The sequence below is a fragment of the Sceloporus undulatus genome, chromosome 1 (assembly GCF_019175285.1).
Source record: "Sceloporus undulatus isolate JIND9_A2432 ecotype Alabama chromosome 1, SceUnd_v1.1, whole genome shotgun sequence".
NCBI classification, from domain to species: domain Eukaryota; kingdom Metazoa; phylum Chordata; class Lepidosauria; order Squamata; family Phrynosomatidae; genus Sceloporus; species Sceloporus undulatus.
In genome coordinates this window covers 377,851,160-377,869,876 of record NC_056522.1, presented here as the reverse complement: position 1 = coordinate 377,869,876, position 18,717 = coordinate 377,851,160, and the positions used below count along the sequence as shown (strand labels likewise).

Below are 18,717 nucleotides of genomic sequence, written 5' to 3'. Positions count from 1 at the left end.
ACTTAACAATCATCAAACATGGCATTCCCTGTTCTCAAGCTATGCTGTAAGGCACAACACAAAGGAATGTTGGAAAAGGTTACAATAACTCTAATAATTAATAAGGACATGGAGGATGCTGCTCTCTCTCTCTCTCTGTTGTTTTGTTGCTGTTTGCCATCAAGTCATTTCTGACCCCCCCCCCCCACCTGAAAGATATGGCTGCTGTATTTCCCTTCTGTTCTATCTCAGAATATTTTGTTTTCCCAGGCATTTTAAAGTGCATTCTTTTTGCTGTTTTATACCTCTTCATCTTGTTGTATCAGTGTTTTGAAATATGTTTTTAATGTCATACTGGTATCACTTAATTATGATTATAGTTTACAGAAATAATAATGGATGACCAGTTCTGTGTTAAATATTTAAAAACCCTCTGGATGCTTTTTAAAGAAAAAAACTGTGTAAAGTTTTTTTCCATGTTTCACCTTCATTTCTATATTTATTATTGCTTTCCCAGATGTTAAGAAGATTGGTCTGACCATGCCCTGTGGTGGGAAAGAAGAAGAAACTTGGCTCCTCAAAACTCACTGGACCTTGGTGTATGGAATACAGGCTGATGCGAAGCTGCAGTTCACTCCTCAGCACAAATTGCTCCGACTCCCCGCTTCCAACTGAAGTATGTGAAAGTGAAAGTCAACTTCTCTGACAGAGTCTTCAAAGCAGTGTCCGACATCTGCAAGACCTTCAGTGAGTATCCATTGCTTTTAGAGGAGACAAGTTGTGCCTTTTCTTATAAGAACAGCCAGCTTCAGTAGCTCTTGATACTTGCTCTGTAACCTTTCAAGTTACTTGCATCATCAGCCTTTTAGCAAGGATATATTAACTTGTCTCTCTCCGGGATAATTATTTAACTTCTTAAACTGTCTAGTATCACAAGGGGCAATTGCAAAAATGTGGAAAATAGGTTTCAGTAGATGGAACTCTCAAATTGCCTGTCAACTGGTGGAAATGTGTATGAAATAACAGTGCTACTACATTCTGTCTCTACACTTATTCTTGCTTTTTGCTTCTAGGCACAGAAGTCTTTCCCTTTTCATAATATGTTGTATGTCAGTTGGCTTGCATGCCCAAAAGTGTATTTTTAATTTATCTGGGGCACTTGTTTTGTCCCATTATGACAAAGCGTGACAATCACCAGATGTCACTAAAGTTTTCTGTGGGTTTTTCAGGATATGTGGCCGTGTTTTAGAAAGAGTTCTAGAACACAGCCACATAGCTCGAAAAACCGACAAAAAACTATTGATGGCAGCTGTGAACGCACTTGACTTCACAGATGTCACTAATATTTGTTACAGTCTTTAAATATTTTCATAGACATTAAATGTCCCTGCCCTGCCCTGCCCTGTTTTATATTAAAACTTGCAGTAATGACAGATCCCTTCAGATAAAAAGATCAATAAGACTTGCGGGAAATCTAGCAATACAACAATCCATGTTTATGCTCCAACTGCATAGGAAAAAGAAGAAATGAAAGATTCTGCTGTAGTCTAGGAGGAAATTAATCACACACCAAAACAGGAGTTCTTGTTAATCTTAGATTATTGGAATGCAACAATAGGAAACATAGCAGAATCAATGATTGTAGGAAAATTTGGTCTAGGATCAAGAAATGAAGTAGGAGACCGGCTGGGTGAATTTTGTGAGGCCAACAGTTTGTTCATTGCAAACACATTCTTAAGGCAACCAAAGAAGCAGTTGGACACAATATGGACATCACCTGATGGCCAATATAGGAATTAAATAGACTACATAATTGGAAGCAGAAGATGCAGAAGATCAATTCTCTCTGCAAAAACAAGACCAGAGGCAGATTGTGGCATAGACCATGAACTACTAAAGTGGGTCTTTGATATCCGCTGGGGTTTGGTTACAGAATTTCCTGTGGATACCAAAATGTGTGGATGCTTAAGTCCATTAAATACAGTAGAGTAATAAAATGGTGTCTCTTACATAAAATGATAAAATCAAGGTTTGCTTTTTGGAATTTATATTTTTTGAATATTTTAAAACTGTGGATGGTTGAATCCATGGCTACAGAGGGCCAACTGTAATATCAAAAATGAGAATAAAGAAGAAAACTAAACCAACCATCATACCAAACTAAAATCTGAAGATCATCCCCATAGAATTGAGCTGGTGTACCTAATTGACTGGCAAAAAAGGAAGAGCAAGAGACCACTTCCTCAAGATCCAAGGACTCAAAGGGAAATTTAAATCAAGAGTGGGGATGCTCTACAACCCGCATGAGAACACATTACATAACCAAATAGAAATAAAAACATGTTGGAAACAATACATGGAAGATACCAGATGAATAGATTTAATTAAGGAAGCTGCACCTTGAATCTGCAAGACCTGAGCACACCTGTTGAAGATAGTATGTTTTGGAGATCTCTCATTCACATGGTCACCATGAGTCAAGGTCCACTTGGAAGCAGTTAACAACAACAACAAAGTAATAGCTGAAGTGTAACAGACAGCCTAAATGCCCTACAGGCACCAGATCATGTCTGACTTTGGGAGCTAAGTTGGCTCAGTCTTGGTTAGTACTTGGAGGAGAGACTACAAATGAATAGTAGGTGCTGTATGCTATATTTCTGAGGAAGGAACAGTCAAAACCATCTCTTGAGTATTCCCTGCCTAAGAAAACTCTTATGAAATTCATGGGATTGCCATAAGAAGACAAGCAACTTGAAGGCACATAGCAACAAGAAACACAACAAATTATCCTTTCATAATGGTGTGGGGAAGGGGAATAGATTACCCTTTTAAAAGAGTAAAGAGTAACTTCCCAAGCTCTGGTCTGGAACTTAAGGTTGCAGATGAGTTTAAATGTATAATGAAATAGATTTTGAAATGTCCGTCTACTTACTCTAGGATGTTGCTATTTTTCAGCCAGACATCCTGATATAGTCTTAACAAATGCAGCCTTCCCCCCCCCCCCCCACCTCTTTCTGTGCTTGGTGTCCTCTGATAACGACTGTCCGTTTTACACAAGCCTCTTTACTCAAGGCCACTTCTAAAAGGAAATCTAAATTGGAGCCTACAACCGGAACCTGCAACTTGAGCTTTGACATAATAAATCTTTCACCTTTTAAAATAAAAATGGATTACTTTTGGCTGACCTAATTTTATCAAGAGGCAGGAAATGATCCACTGTCAGTAAACCATTACACTATGAGAGTGATATTTCTGAATTAGAAATCTTCTTTGGACTTTTGAGTTCTTTTTTTAAAAAAGAATTTAATAAAAGTTAAATAACATTATTATCCCATACCCTGGATCAAATATTGATCAGAACAGAGACTGAGGTCAAGAAATAAGAAGACTGGGAAAGGGAAATATGAAAGAATTAGACAAGATCCCAAAGAGTAAAGACAACTGAACACTAAAGTTAGAATCGTCTAAGCCATGGTATTCCCCAACATCATGTACAGATAATGAGAGTTGGACAGTGAAACAAGTGGACAGAAAGAAATTCAACTCCTTTGAGATGTGGCGCTAGAGAAGTATGCTGAGGATAACATGGATGGCCAAAAAGACCACCAGAAAAAAAGGGGGGTGTCCTAGAGTAGATCAAGTCTGAACTCTCCCTAAAACCAAGATGATGAAAATGAGGCTGTTGTACTTTGGCCACATCATGAGAAGGCATGATTAGAAAAGAAAATAATGCTAGGAAAGGTAAAAGGCAGTAGAAAGAGAGGAAGGCCACATGACAAATGGGAGGTCACAAGCCTGAACCTACAGGACCTGAGCAGAGCAGTGGAAATAGGGGGTCTTAGAGATGTCTCATCCACAGGGTCCTCATGAGTCAAGGTCGACTCAAAGGCAGTTAACAACAACAACAAACATTAACTTTCTATTCAGTACACTTTAAATGATTATCCTTTGTTTCCTGGAATCTGGGGTCAAATAATACAGACAAAAAACAAGCAAAGTACAGTACGAAACTGCATTTCGTTAATGCCTTTTTCAGCATCTTTGCTTCCTTCTTACATTAAAACTAAACCTTGCAAATCAAATCAGACAGATATTCAGCCTTCCAGGTTTGACAGAAGAGACTTTCTCTAGCAAGAAAAATGCATAAATGAAGAAGGAGGGAGGTGGTGGGGAGTAGTCAAGAGATCTTCTTCCTCTGCCCTTTTAGTGTTCTGAATTTGACACAGTGCCGCCTTGAATCCCATTATGGGAAAAGGGCGGGATATAAATCCCATAAATAAATAAATAAATAAATAAATAAACAAACAAACCCCACTGGTATCATTAAGAAGGTGTAGCCAATTGATCTGAGATTGTAGTCAAACACATTGCAGAAAACTGTCTTTAAGCTATGAACTTTGAAGTGATTTTCTGAGGCCCTCTCTTAATGCCCTGTCTTGTGAGGTATCGGAGGAGAGGGCTTTAGTGTGGATGCCACATCTGTGTAATTTGTCTCAGTGCCATGCAAAATGTTGTTCTGTTTGCTTGACTATTCCTTTTTATCAGTAGTTAGATTTGAGAGTGGCTGCCTTGGGCTGTTCTGTTGGTGTTCATCATTTCCACAATACAGTATATGTTTCTATTATTTTAATCGTCATGCAAGGTTTGTTTTTAAACTTGAAAGATGAAATAACAAAAAAGGTAATATAGGGCTTTTATCTGTTAAAAGCAGAGGTCTTATCTGTTAAAAGCAGTGCATTGAATAACTGTGTGAAGAGAACAAGCAGCCAGTGCAGACTTCAGAGCACTGATGGGATAGCATCCATTGACTTGACTGGCTGGAAAACCTGAAATTATCAGGGAGAGAGGAAGTAGAGTTGGCCCTCCACAGTTGCAGCTTTGAGTTTTGCGTGTTTGATTATTTGCGGTTTTGATCAATATGTTCTCTCTAGGAATCTCTAGGTCCTCCAGCGCAACTCTGGACCATAGAGTTGTGTTGGAGAACCTAGGAGTTCATAGAGAAGACACTTCTTTGTAGGTCCTCCAGCATGATTCTGTGATCAATCTCTGGCAGATGTTGACCACAGAGTTGCTCTGGAGAACTTCAAGATTCCTAGAGAGGTGTTCTCAGGTAAAAAGAATAGTGTTTTTCTGTTTGTAGTTTTATCACATTCATTGGGATCCTTCATCCCAGCAAATCTGGAGGGACCGCTGTATACCAGTTTATCAGCATGTAGATGGCACCCCTGTCTCAAAGAAATCTTGTTTAACAGTTCAATACATATTTAACAGGAGAAGAGGTGGGAAAAGTCATCATCTGTGCATATTTTGGGATCTTTGTTCTCTCCCATTTTCATCCCCATCCACAGGGGCAGCCATGCACGCCCCCACATGTGATGATATCAGTAGGCTTTGGTGACGGTTCTGAAACATTGCCTTGAGGAAGGACGTGAGAAAGTCCCAAGTGTAGAAATTTGATGTTGCTGCTTAAATCAGAAATAGTTTTCCAGCTGTTTAAATCAAATACTTTTCCAGCCCTGCCTCTGAGGCTGTTCCGGTCGAGGACAAAGGTCATAACAAGCAAGTGAGATGTTGAAATGAGCTCAAGGTGTCTGCAATAGATATTCACACGCATGTATCTGCATGATACATAGGGATGCAGCAGCAAGAATATTGGCAAGAAAGATGTTAGGTGAAAGTAGGCTTTGAAATTCTTACGATTTGGCAAGAAAAGTAGCAAGTAGCTCAAGAGATTATATTTCTTGGGTATTATCTCCTAGAAATGGCTTGAATTGAAAATTTGGATGGAATACAATGATGGTAATGGCTCCGGGGAAGGGAACACTGAGGTGGTATATAAAATATATTTAGATTTAATGTATTAGAATGTAAGAATATATACATATATATCTATAAGGAAAATGTGATGGATTGTACATGTTTAAAATAGGAAATAAAATTATAAAATTTTAAAAACAGTTTAGTGAAAGGCTGCGGCGATAGGAGTATTGCTCAGGTCCTCCTGCTACATACTGTTCTATAAAGTTTGTTTAGTAACTTTGTTTTTATGTCTCATCTGGTGTAGGAATTTATTTTGTCGAGGGGGGGAACTATTTGGAAAATACATTATGCACCCTTAAAGCAGGGATGGGAAACCTTGGGGTCCTCCAGATGTGGTTAGATTGTTCCTTATTATTGGCCAGGGGTAGGCAACCTTTTTGAGCCGGGGGCCAGGTTGCTGTCCCTCAGACAACTGGGGGGCCTAACCCAAAAAATAAATAATTAAATAATTTTTTAAAAATTAAATATATAAATAAACCAGGACAAATGTAGGACAAAATTTTCAAATGGAAGACACTTTTTTTAAAAAAATGGAGGACGTGCGAAAAAATTTGCTGATTTTTAAAAAAATGTTAATATAAATGCATGTTTCTGAGGCTTCTATAGACAATTGCCCCCCAAAGGCCCCAGTGGCAATCGGCGGCAGGACTGGGCTGGGGCCGGTCCCAAGGCCTTGCCGGGCCGCATCCGGCCCACAGGCCGCAGGTTGCCTACCCCTGTTATTGGCCATATCGGCTAGGGCTAATGGGTTTTGCAGTCAAACCACACCAGGAGGTCTGTGTGATTCTTGCTCTTGTTTTAAAAAAAAAAAAAAAAAAAAAAAAAAAAAAAAATCAGAGGAGACAAATCAGTTCCATGATTTTTTTTTAGGGAACTGGCCTGAATAATTGCCTTTGAGGAAAAGGAAATTGGGGGGGGGGTTTCATACCCCATTGTTGGCTATATTGGCTTCTGATTTCAGAGCTTAGCCCCTTATCTGCTAGAACAGTGTGGTGGTCTGTGGATTTTTGAGGGTCCATGAGGAAGGAAGAAACGGTCCTAGCCATGGGCACAGATTTGGTGCCAATCCCTGGCATATGGGAAAGAATAATTATATAGCCTGAGAAGTTATGTGCCTTCACCACAGTAGCTCTCCCATAAGTGAAAGTTGATTCATGGATCCTGATGTATAGCTTTGCAGAACTTTTGAGATGGTTTTTCCAGATGTCTTTCCTTCTTCCAAAAATGGTGTCACCCCCTCCCCTGCCTTACCTCTCTTGTATTAGCTCAGCATGCTCCTTTCTAGAAAAGAACTGCAGGAAATACTAGCTAGTAGTTTCCCACTGGGATTAAAACATCTCACAACGTGTTGGCCCAGTTCCCACACACTTCACAAGATAGGATCTTCCTCCTCCTCCCACCCCTTAAGTAGAAGAAGAATAGAAAACCTAAATTGGAATTAAAAGTAGAAAGTGATAGCTTTCTCACTGTACATAGTGCTTAGTATTGCCACTTATTTTCACTGTAATTTAACCCTTCAATTGCATTTACTAGTATTTGTGGTATAGTGTTTGGCATTCAGCATTCCCCCCCCCCTTTTTTTTTTTTTTTTTTGGGTTGCTCTGGGATGGAAACAAAACAGAAATACGTTCCAGACCTCCATTCTCAAAGCTGAATTCATAATGAGTTTATGGGCTTAAATGTTTCCCAGGTTGATACGTATTTCTAAGCACTGCAGCAAATATTCGCCACCTCTCTTTATGTTAGGGTTTATGATTGTAAGATTGAATGATAAAAATCTGTGGTCTGGAAACCATGCCTTAGGAGAGACTTAGGGAGTTGGATATGTTTTAACCATCTCTGGAAAAGAGATGGTTAAGAGGCAATATGATAGCCCTGTTTAAGTATTTGAAGAGATGTCATTTAGAGGATGCAACAAGCTTGTCTTCTGTTCCTATAGAGACTAGAACAATGGATGCTATGGGAAAAGAGATTCCACCTCAACATTAACAAGAACTTCCTGACAGTAAGAGCTGTTTGACAGTGGAACATGCTTCCTCAGAGAGTGGTGGAGTCTCCTCTTTTGGAGATTTTTAAAGAGGCTGAAGGGGGTGCTTTGATTGTGAATTCCTGCATGGCAGGAGGTTGGACTGGATAGCCCTTATTGTCTCTTCCAGTTCTATGATTGTGTGATTCTATGTGTTTCAAATAAATCCTTCAACTAAACCACTGGGGGCAAATACGCAACTGTATGTATCCTTCCTCACTTTCATCTCTCTCCTACCTGTGATCCCTGTATTCCAGAACCCTAATCGGACAGGGAAATGCCTCTCTGAAGTCTTCTTTTCTGACAAATCTGACCACCAAAACTTTCTTGCCCACATTAAAAGAAACCTTGAAATCTTCGTCTCACACTCATTTTTGTGAAAGTACCGTACAGTAATCATTCGCAAGACAGCAGTCTGAGCCACAGTTTCCTCTTTTGCTCTGGGAGAAAGGATGTTTATTCTTAGATAGTAGTGAGAGTTGCGCGACTTCATTGCTTTGTGGAGCCCACAGAGTAAAAATAGGATGTTAGCCTGCTTGTCTTTGGCATGAATGCCATTGCAGACTTTTTCATAGCACAAAGAAAAGAATGTGTTTCTGTCCTTCACTAGAATAGATAACTGGCTTTGGAAAAGTGGAGGGGGGGTGTTCAGCGCTACAATGCTGACAACAGCTGCCAATGTCATGCATTGTTGGGATTTTAGTGCAGCATACAGAAGAACAGAAAGGGAGGGAGAGGCACATACCATCATGAAGGCATTCTTATCACTTTGAAACAGCCTCTCTTGGTGCGCATGCACCACCACGGCCATCCCATAGCTTGTAACCTGGCAGAGTTGTGCTGGAGGACTTAGAGATTCCTAGAGAGAACATATTAAGGAGCCCTGATGGTGCAGTGGTTAAATGCCTGTACTGCAGCCACTCACTCACAAACCACGAGGTTGTGAATCCAGTCCCAGCCAGGGGCTCAGGGTCAACTCAGCCCTGCATCCTTCAGTAGGTCGCTAAAATGTGTACCCAGCTTGATGGCGTCAATTAGCTTAGAGTTGTAGAGACTGCTCACTGCTGTATGAAGTGGTATATAAATGAAGCCTCTATTGCTATAGTAATCAAAACCACAAATAATCAAAGCCACAAATGTGGAGGGCCAGTTGTAATTGACACACAATCACCTGATGGGTTTCACCATTTCAGTCAGAACTAGAATATGGATTGCCAAAGTCCCAGGCCAGTACTCCTAACTACTTTGCTACACTTAGGGATGCCATATCCCGCCTGTAGGCAGGGCAATCCCGCTTTTGGCAGTGCCGGCCCGGTCCGGTTTTGCGCCAAAACCTGGACTACCCCTCCCGTGGCCACCTCCGGCCCCCCCGCGCGGCCTTCTTTGTGGCCGCGGGGTCCTCCCAAGGCCTCGCTGAAGCCTGGGAGGGCTCTCCACGGTCTGAGCTCCGGCCGCGGAGATGCTCCCTCTCAGGCCCCGGCAAGGCCTTGGAGGTGACTCCACGGTCCGAGCTCCGGCCGCGGGGTCCTCCAAGGCCTCGCTGAGGCCTGGGAGGGGTCTCCGCGGTTGGAGCTCCGGCTGCGGGGACGCTCCCTCCTGGGCCCCAGCGAGGCCTGCATATCAAAATGTAGGACTTTAAATAAGTCCTACATTTTGATATGTTGTCCTACATTTGTCCCGGTTTGGAGGTCTTCGCTTATGGCAACCCTAGCTACACTGGCTGTTCTGGCACTGCAGAGAATGTAGGATAATGGTGGAAATGTGATACTGTGTGAGTTCTACAACTGTATCTGAGAGTAACATCTTGACCATGCCCACATAAAATGGCCTTCGCAGTGGGTTTTAAAATTCATGATTAATTTCATTATTTTCCACTGCCTTCAGCTGTACTCATAGGTATGCTAATAATTTCAGATAGCATTGGAAGTGAAATAATGGCTGCAGGATGAAATACTGGAGGCAGGTCTCTCTGTGAAATGTCATGTATGTGACTGCTGGAAACACTTTGATATTAATTACTTGCATTATGTTGTACCCTTGAGCTGTCTATTTATCAGTTTCCTAATTTGTGTTCTGCTGCAGTACAGGTAAAATAAACCTCAAATCCTGGAAAGTCAAGTTTTGCCACCCAAGAATTTTTCCTATATAGAAAAACTGCCAGTGCAACATACAGTTATACCTCAGATAACAAACCTCTAACATAAAGTTCCTTTTTATAAACAAATGCTTTTTTATCTCTCTGTCTTCTCTGTATCTAACTGGAACTGGTTTTGTTTTGTTTTGTTTTTAAATAAAATTCTAGGGGCTAGTTAAAGCATACCTCCTTCAGTATGTTAAAAGAGCATAGATTTATAAAGAAGCCTAGATCTATAAATTTGGTCATCAGAATGGTATCATAAGCACAGTGGAGGCTGGTGAAAGAAAACGTCAGTGGATGCATTTTCAAAGACTTATCTCTTTCAAGTGATTTCTAGAAGGTTCATAATGTTTATGTGTACTTAGCCAAAGCCTACCCAAGTTGGTTGTTTGATTTTATGGGTGCATATTGCTTGCTTTGATTAGTAAATTTGCTGAAATACGTTGAACAGCTCTTTTTGGGAATGTTGGAATCTGTCCATATTCTTTTGATTTTATTTCAGCCTTTGATATCCCATCTTCTGTTACAGAATTATTGACCAGAAACACATCTACTTCATCAATTGAGTTATACAGTACTGTAAAGTTTTCTTCTGAAACTGAGAAAATATGTGGATTTTAACCAATGAGATCTAATGTTAACAAGCCACATACTGTGTTTATGCAGATATCTGGAAGCTTTAACATCAGTGTATGCAAGTATGCAAAGCAGATCAATGATCTCATTCAAAACTTTAAAATATACCCGTAATCCCCTCTGACAATATATTTAAGGACTACAAAGCAGACTGAGCTCTGCCAATATACTGCTCACCCTCCTCTTTGCGGTGGAGCAAAAATACTTTTCCTTCTAGCCGCCTATAAATGAGCATGTTGTAAAGCTCTGCAGTCACAGCCTTCGAGTGTTTCCTGAAGGGCAGAGTGTGGCAGTTTCAATATAGCTGTTAGACTGCGTATCCCTTGTAACACAGAAGGCTCATCCACCAGAACACTGATTGCTTTGTTAGTCAATGAAAGCTGAAAGCTGTAGTACCCCTGTTCATATAGTGTACTCTAGACAAAAGCCATTGGTCGCTGTGTTTTTATTAGCAAGGCTCTGGAACCTGAGCATTTTGAGAGTTAACTGCTTTGTTCACTTATTAATTGAGTATGGGGCAGAAGGAGAAAACCGTTTTAACGTTTCCTTTTAAGGAAAGTAGCAAAATACCTGACAATATATAACTATCAGGTCACTGGGTGCAAGAGAACTCTTTACTCCTCAGTAGTCCAACAGGCCATAGCCAAATCATTGGGTTTATTTGGACAGAGGCCGCGCCACGATGGAAGTCTTGTGATACCCATCAGCTAGAATAGTGCTAGGCAAAATAACACTGGGATGCAACTCACCCCTTTCCACACCATTGGTTTTGTTGGCTAGAGTTGATGGGAATTACATCTGGATTGCACCTCCCTGATGCGATGAAATGATTTGAACTGACTTTTTCTTTAGTTGGCATAGATCAGGGGTGGCCAAGGTGTGGCCTGTAGGCCATATGTGGGGCCCCAGGGTTGTTTTTATAGCCCCCAGGCCCACAAGGGTACAAAAATAATTGCCAAAAAATCTGTTTTGCTCAAGAATTCCCTCAAATGTACTGTTGGGGGTATGAAGGGCATTTCAACCATGTTTTGAAAAAGCCCTCAAATGCTCCAAAATGTATACTAGGAGGCATGAGGTGCATTTCCACCTCATTTTGCAGGGACCCAGGCCAATTTCAGCACAGGAGAAGCCTTTTTTTGGAAACGGATAATCTCCATACGCCCAGGAGATGTTTGGGGGCATTTCTTTCTTGGCAGAAGCAGTTGAAGTCCTCCAAGGTCTTCTAGGAGCTAATGTAGCCCCTAGTTTTCCACAGTTTCACACCCCTGACATAAAGGGTACTATAGAGCAATGTCTTCTTGTTGCTCTTTGCCCTAGCTGTCCCCTCTGATGCCCTACAGATGGGCAACTCCTATTTTTGTCAGCTATCAGTAACAGTTTTATTGTGTTACATCTGGAGGGTACCAAATTTAGGAAGACTGTGCTTGTTTAAAAGTAAAATATAGGGATTATTCATTTTCCAAGGCTTTCATCAAGAGCAGAACAAGCAAACATAACTCTTCTCTGAATGAAAAAGGAAAAATAAGCATTATGTACTGCAAGTGTAAATGGCAACATAAAATTGGGTAGAATTCTTATAAAAATGGCCTTAATCATAAATGTGCTGTGTTTTTTTTAAAAAGTATTTATATCCAAAATTGAGGTGCATACTTTATTCCTCTTGATTTTTGTGAAGACCACAGTTTCACCTGACACATTGGTGGAGAATAAGTTTCCCCTGACATTATGCGATGGTCAGATTGTTACACAACAGATGACACAAGTAAATATGTAATAATGGTACCTCCCCAAATCTTCTAACATTGTCTTCTTACTATAAATATAATCTGGTACTAGAACCAGTTTCTCAGGGAAGTTGTGGGAACTCCGTTGTTGGATCTTTAAGAACCAGCTTCTGGACTAGCATAGTTTGAAACTGAAATACCCAAATTTTTGAGATACATGCTCTTGCATAGCATGAGTATTAATAGACTTCTGTTTACAACTTAAATCTTCAACACTTCAGAGTTGTTTATACCAGAATATTTGAGCAAGCAACCTTACCTCACCTCTTTGATCTAAGATTATGGCATAGCCCTTGATCTTTGTGGGACTCTTGCTAAAAAAAACACCTGACAGTGAATAAAGTGTATTTGTTATTTATTTATTTCATTTACTGTATATGCCCCCCTTTCTTCTGGAGCAGAGATTGTCTTACCAAAGGAATCAATAAAAACCTAGTACTAAAATGTTAAAACAATTCAGATCATCACATTAAAACTATATAAAGTTATTTAAAAGGCACACAAAAGTTTTTTAAAAATAAAGGCGACACCCCAATAAGAAAGCCTCCCTGGGAGGGATTACATATTCAAAGTCTGCTTAAGCAAAGAAGTCTTTGCCTTAAGAAGCAAGGGATTCTGACAAATTCATATACAGTGGGCCCTTGGCATCCACTGGGCTTTGGTTCTAGCCCCCCACCCCCACCCCCCATGGATAACAAAATCTGTGGATGCTCAATTCCCATTAAATACCATTTCATAATAAAATTGTGTCCCTTGAATAAAATGGCAAAAAGAGGACTGACTGTATATACCGTATTTTCCGGCATATAAGACGACTGGGCGTATAAGACGACCCCCAACTTTTCCAATTAAAATATAGAGTTTGGTATATACTTGCTGTATAAGACTACCCCTCTTCCAGCGCACATCAAATAAAATTTTTAAAAACATCAGATTTGATTTCAATATGGTAATTTTAATTCAAATGCTTATGACATGCAGGTACTTAGCAGGAAAACCTGTTGTATACAAAGCCTGCTTGGATTGGTCAGCTCTCCCTGCCTGCCCAGCCCTCCCTGTCTCCAAGATTTTCTTCTACCATACTTGTACAGCACCGCCCTTGCTACTTTCATATGGTCACCACATACGGAGGGTATGCAGCTGCTGCCATTTTTGAGCTCCCCCCACCATATGCAGTGACCGCAGATTTTCCAGTCCGTCTCAGAAGTTTCAGCCCAATAAGACAACACCCAGCGTATAAGACGACCCCCGACTTTTGAGAAAATTTTCCTGGGCTAAAAAGTAGTCTTATACGCCAGAAAATACAGTAGTTTGGACCTGCTATATGTACTTGTGTATAAATCTAGAAATTTTAGTTTGAAAAATTGACCCAAAAAACCTGAGTCGACTTATCCATGGGCCTATGTAGGTCCTGTATTTTTAGTTCTTACCTAAAAAATAAACTATCCCCTGGTGAAAGGCAAGAACATAATCTGTCCTGGAATCACTGCCCCCTCCTCTGTTCTCTCATCCATCCTGCCTTTAGGGTGAGCACAAACAGTTATGCCTGCTGGAGTTTTGGAAGTTTTCCCTTTTGTTTCATCATGTATATCCTTTGCTAAGTGCCCCTAAATTATAGACTCCATTTATCTATCACTTTGTCCACAAAACATGCAGTCAACTTACAGTTGAGTATATAATAATAATAATAATAATAATAATAATAATAATAATAATTTTATTTATACCCCGCCTTTCTATAGGTATGATCAAGGAGGCTTACAGAGGATTAAAACAGTAAAATACAAAGTTAAAAACATTACAGTATAAGATTAAAAGCATCACTACATGGGAATAAACAATACAAATTACATATATCAGGGGCATATAGCATATTCTCCTTTCCATTTTTTTCCCTGCTGATGCGAACAAGGTATCATGGAGTCTTTTGGCAAGATTTGTTCTGAGGGGGCTTGCCATGGCCTTCCTCTGAGGCTGAAAGATTGTGGCTTGTTCAAGGAAATCCAGAGAGGGAAATCAGAGTGGTGATTTGATTGCAGCTCTCCCAGAGTCCTAGTTCAGCTCTCAAACCCATTATACCACACTGACTCTCTTATGCATTGTTGTTGTTATGTGCCTTCAAGTCGTTTCTGACATATGGCGGCCCTAAGGCAAACCTATCATGGGGTTTTCTTGGCAAGATTTGTTCAGAGGAGGCTTTCCATCGACTTCCTCTGAGGCTGAGAGAGTGAGGCTTGCCCCAAGGTCACCCAACAGGTTTCATGACCAAGCTGGGAATCGAAACATGGTCTCCAGAGTCATAGTCCAACACTCAAACCACTACGCCCCTCTGGGTCATTCTTTTATGTATACCAGACACTATATGAAAATGTCCCACTATGGCTTCTTGATTAGCAGGTCATTGAAGCAACAGTCCTTGCTGGAGAACAGGGGTTTTCATTACTGGAGCCACTCACTGCAAAGATTATTGCTTTCTTTGTCTGGGAGGTCTCTGCCCTATAATTTGTTGTCAGTCAGCTGCCTTCTGAAATAAATGTATGCAGGCCCCCTTCATGACACACTTAAATGACAGCAGCAAAACAATATGGTGAGATGGTTTGAGTCATTCATATAATTTTTTTTCAGGTCTTAGTCAAAAATGTGTGCACAGTTTTTCTGCTTTGGAGAAGGGAGTGTCTCTGTATTTTTGGAGTATGTCTACAATACGAATAATGGAATACTTGGTTCAGACATGGGAGATCAAGTTTCAAAAGCATGGGCAAATACAGAAATAGTTGGCTTGCCATGAGCAAGTCAACTATCTATAGCCTAAGTTGAGATGAGTAAAACAATATTGAAGCACCCAAATACAGCAGCAGCCACAACAATTATGACAGCAGATGTGATGGTGGTGACAATGATTGCTATGATAATCTTTGCTAAATTAAATTAAGGGCAATGTGTGGCTTCTTAAACAAACTAGCCTTTGCAGAGGCTGGTATGTTGGTATCTTTCATACAGATGTGATAACTGTGCTCAGTGAAGGTAAAGTTAGTTGCATCATGGATACAGCTTTAGCATATTATTAAACAAAATTGGCAGGCAAACAAAAAGATGGGTTGTTTTTTTTCTTCCTTTGCATGACTTGTTCTCTTCAGGTTGTAAAAGTGTGGGAAAGCATTGTAAAAGCGGCATTTGTCAAAAGGATTGTTTCAGCTAAGCAAAAGGGATCCTTTCACCACACTTTTATGACCCTCTCCTGTGGTTTTACAACTGGAAGAGAACGACGATATGCTGAAGGAGAAAAAGCCCCGAATCTTTTCATTTGCCTGCCGGGTTTGTTTAGTAATGCGATAAAGCTTATAGTCAAGTAATATGTGTGTCCTTTCCAAAGATGTGCTGCTTCTTAAATTTAAGAAGAATTGGATATTCCCTTGATGTATTGTGGAGAACACTGAAACAAAGTTAGGTTGTGATATGGAAATCTTCTGCAAAGGGTGCTGTCATTTAGTCTATATGTCTATTTTGCCTGCTTTTTTAGTTTTTAAAGAAGGACTCATTCAGGACAGAATGTCTTCTAGCACTTAGAGATCTATCTAAAATTTCCATCCCTGTGGCTGCCAGAAAAACACTTTAAGGAGCTGCTTTGTGTTCATGGCTACAAATGTTAGGTGACAAATTAGCCTTTATTTTGATCGATTTAAAAGGGGAACGGGGGAAGCAGACTGGAACAATCCTGAAGCCATTTATACTTTCTGCTTGAGGGAAGGATATTATGAAACTACCTAAGAGATAATTTGAAACAGAGGTTATATTTGTGAAATCTTTCAAATTTAAAATATTTTAATGACACATTGAAGAAAGAGGAAAATATGGTAAACTTTGCAGGCGTTCGTAAACTGGCCAACTTCTGTCTTGGTTATAGCACAAGTGTCTGCCAGGTTTTTACTGCGAAATATTTTGAAATATTGTTAAAGGCAACGCTGATGAAGAGTGGGGTAAGACTGCAACGGGTGTTCCCTGTCTCAGGCTAGAAATGTGAAGGCCTAGAGGAGAGAAGTGTAAAATTGCAGGAGTCAAGGAACCTTTCTGAATTTTTTCCTGAAGATTCAACTTGATTGGATGACTGGCTGAGCCTTACTGTTATGGAAAAGTGGGGAGAGAAACTCCAAATGTCCAGATATTTTAATATCTAATTTCAATGATACTATAGACAACTAGGACTGGGGAGGCCTGCTATCAAAAAACTGGACAAGATCATTAAATGTGAGAACATAACTATGAAGGTTGAAGTGAGGATTGTCCAAGTCGTAGAATTTCCTATCAGCATGTATAGATGCAAGAACTGGACAGTGAAAAAAGCTGATTGGAAGAAAACCAATTTATTTGAAATACGGTTCTGGAGAAGAGTACTAGAGATACCATGGACAGCCAAGAAAACAAAGAAACGAGTTCTAGAAAAGATCAAGTCTGAACTCTCTCTGGAAGCCAAGATGACCAAACTCTTCTCTGGAGGAGATCTTTGTCATTTGGGGTTCATCTGATGCTGGAGAAGATTCACCACTTGCTGTGAGGATTACAGTAGTAGGATCAGCTTTCCTTGAGTTTTTGTGTTTTGGCCACATCATGAGGAAAAATGAATCATTAGAAAAGGTTAATGGTGCTAGGAAAGGTGGAAGGCAGCAAGAAAAGAGGAAAACTGCATGCTAGACGGATAGGCTCTATTTGGGAGGACACAGCATGATCCTGAAGGACCTGAGCCGAGAGGTTAAGGACAGGGATTCTTGGAGATACCTTATCCACAGGATTGCTGTGCATCATTGCAGACTCCAGCTCAGCTAACAACAAAAATATGTGTAGCTCTTGCTACCAAGTTGGATTTGAGGTGAACAACACTGAATTTTGATGTGTTCTGTGTCCTCATACATTCTTGTGTTGGCAGGCTAGAATGCTCATTGTGGTGAGATGTTGTCTCTGCACACATAGGGAATAGGAACAGACCTGTTTCACATGGGCTGTGCCCATGTGGAGCTTTGCAAAGGTATCTTGTGTGTCTGTTTTCCCTATGCATGCTATTACTTTTTAAATCACACCATGAATCAGGGCACAACAAATGGAAATCCAGCTATGAAACGACTTCTACTGTAAATTGGGGTATTTCTTGCTCACAATGGGATTGTTCCTGTAATGCTTCCTAGGAGAAGGAAAATTCTAATCCCAAACCCGGGCAAATGGTGCTCGTCTAACCCCATAAGGTCAACCATCTAAGAGAAGGATACTCTAATCAAACCTACAAACCGAGGACCTCGCTGCCATTGTCCATGCTTGTCAAGGCCTCAGCAGACGAACCTCTGGTTTAAAGGGTGAGGCCAGTTCTGTGCACACTGCGCTCCACCAGAAAAATCCATTGCACAGGCTCGAAGGATACATCCAATCTCTGAAAAAGCCCTGTAGCGATAGGCGAGGGAGGAAACAGCAGGTGTAAAGACGTACTATCCACTATGCTGCAGCCTTTTTCAAAAACTCACTCCGAACGAGTCTCAAAGAGAAACAACAACACAGAAGGAATCACAACTTGGAAATATCACCCAAGGAGACATTCTGCTGTGCTTTCTGCAACCGGACCTGTTTATTATTATTATTATTATTATTATTATTATTAACCTTTATTTATAAAGCGCTGTAAATTTATCTTGGATCGGCCTTTTTAGTCATCAACGCGCTTGTAGAAAGTGCGGGATGAGTCCTTCCTGAATCTTCGTTCGCGAAGAAAAGCCAGAGAGAGAGAGTTTGCTTTTTAAAGACTTTTGTGGCTCTGATAATCCTTGGAGTGCTCACCTTAAAACAATTCTATTTCTTCCTATCTACTGTCTGCAGACACAAAAGTCATGATCCGTTGGTTGTCTTTGTTTCCAAATGCTCCACAGATCAGATAAAAGATTAAAGTTATTGGCATAGTAGGTCACATTTGCATGCCCTTGCCATAATTAGTGAGGACTAAGTAACTTTCATTAGTCATGGCTAAAAATACGTCAATAGGTCCCTTGTTCCCAGAGAGAATGCCAGTAAGCCAGAACAGAAGGAGATGGCTTGCTTCTGAAAATGGCACATTTTGAACAGAGTTCTAATGGTACTAACTCCTTTTGAGTCTAATATTCAGTGTTAGCTAAGATGTGGAGCAAATCTAAACTCAGGATCCAAAATATGACAGTGAACTCTCCCCTAGTTTCCTTCCTTCCTTCCTTCCTTCCTTCCTTCCTTCCTTCCTTCCTTCCTTCCTTCCTTCCTTCCCTTTCTGTTTCTCTCTTGTAATAGACTTCTAGAAGCTCAATAACTTGAAAGTTAATGGCCAGTGT

General features: G+C 40.4%; 1 protein-coding gene across 1 annotated transcript in view; it reads left to right on the top strand.

Annotated features, from left to right (window-relative positions):
- The first annotated feature begins 501 nt into the window (after positions 1-501).
- Positions 502-18,717, top strand: part of FERMT2 (FERM domain containing kindlin 2) — an 85,853-nt gene continuing 67,637 nt past the window's right edge. The window contains exon 1 of the mRNA XM_042470031.1: positions 502-726. The gene's annotated coding sequence lies outside the window, so the exon portion shown is untranslated. The remainder of the gene's footprint in view (positions 727-18,717) is intronic.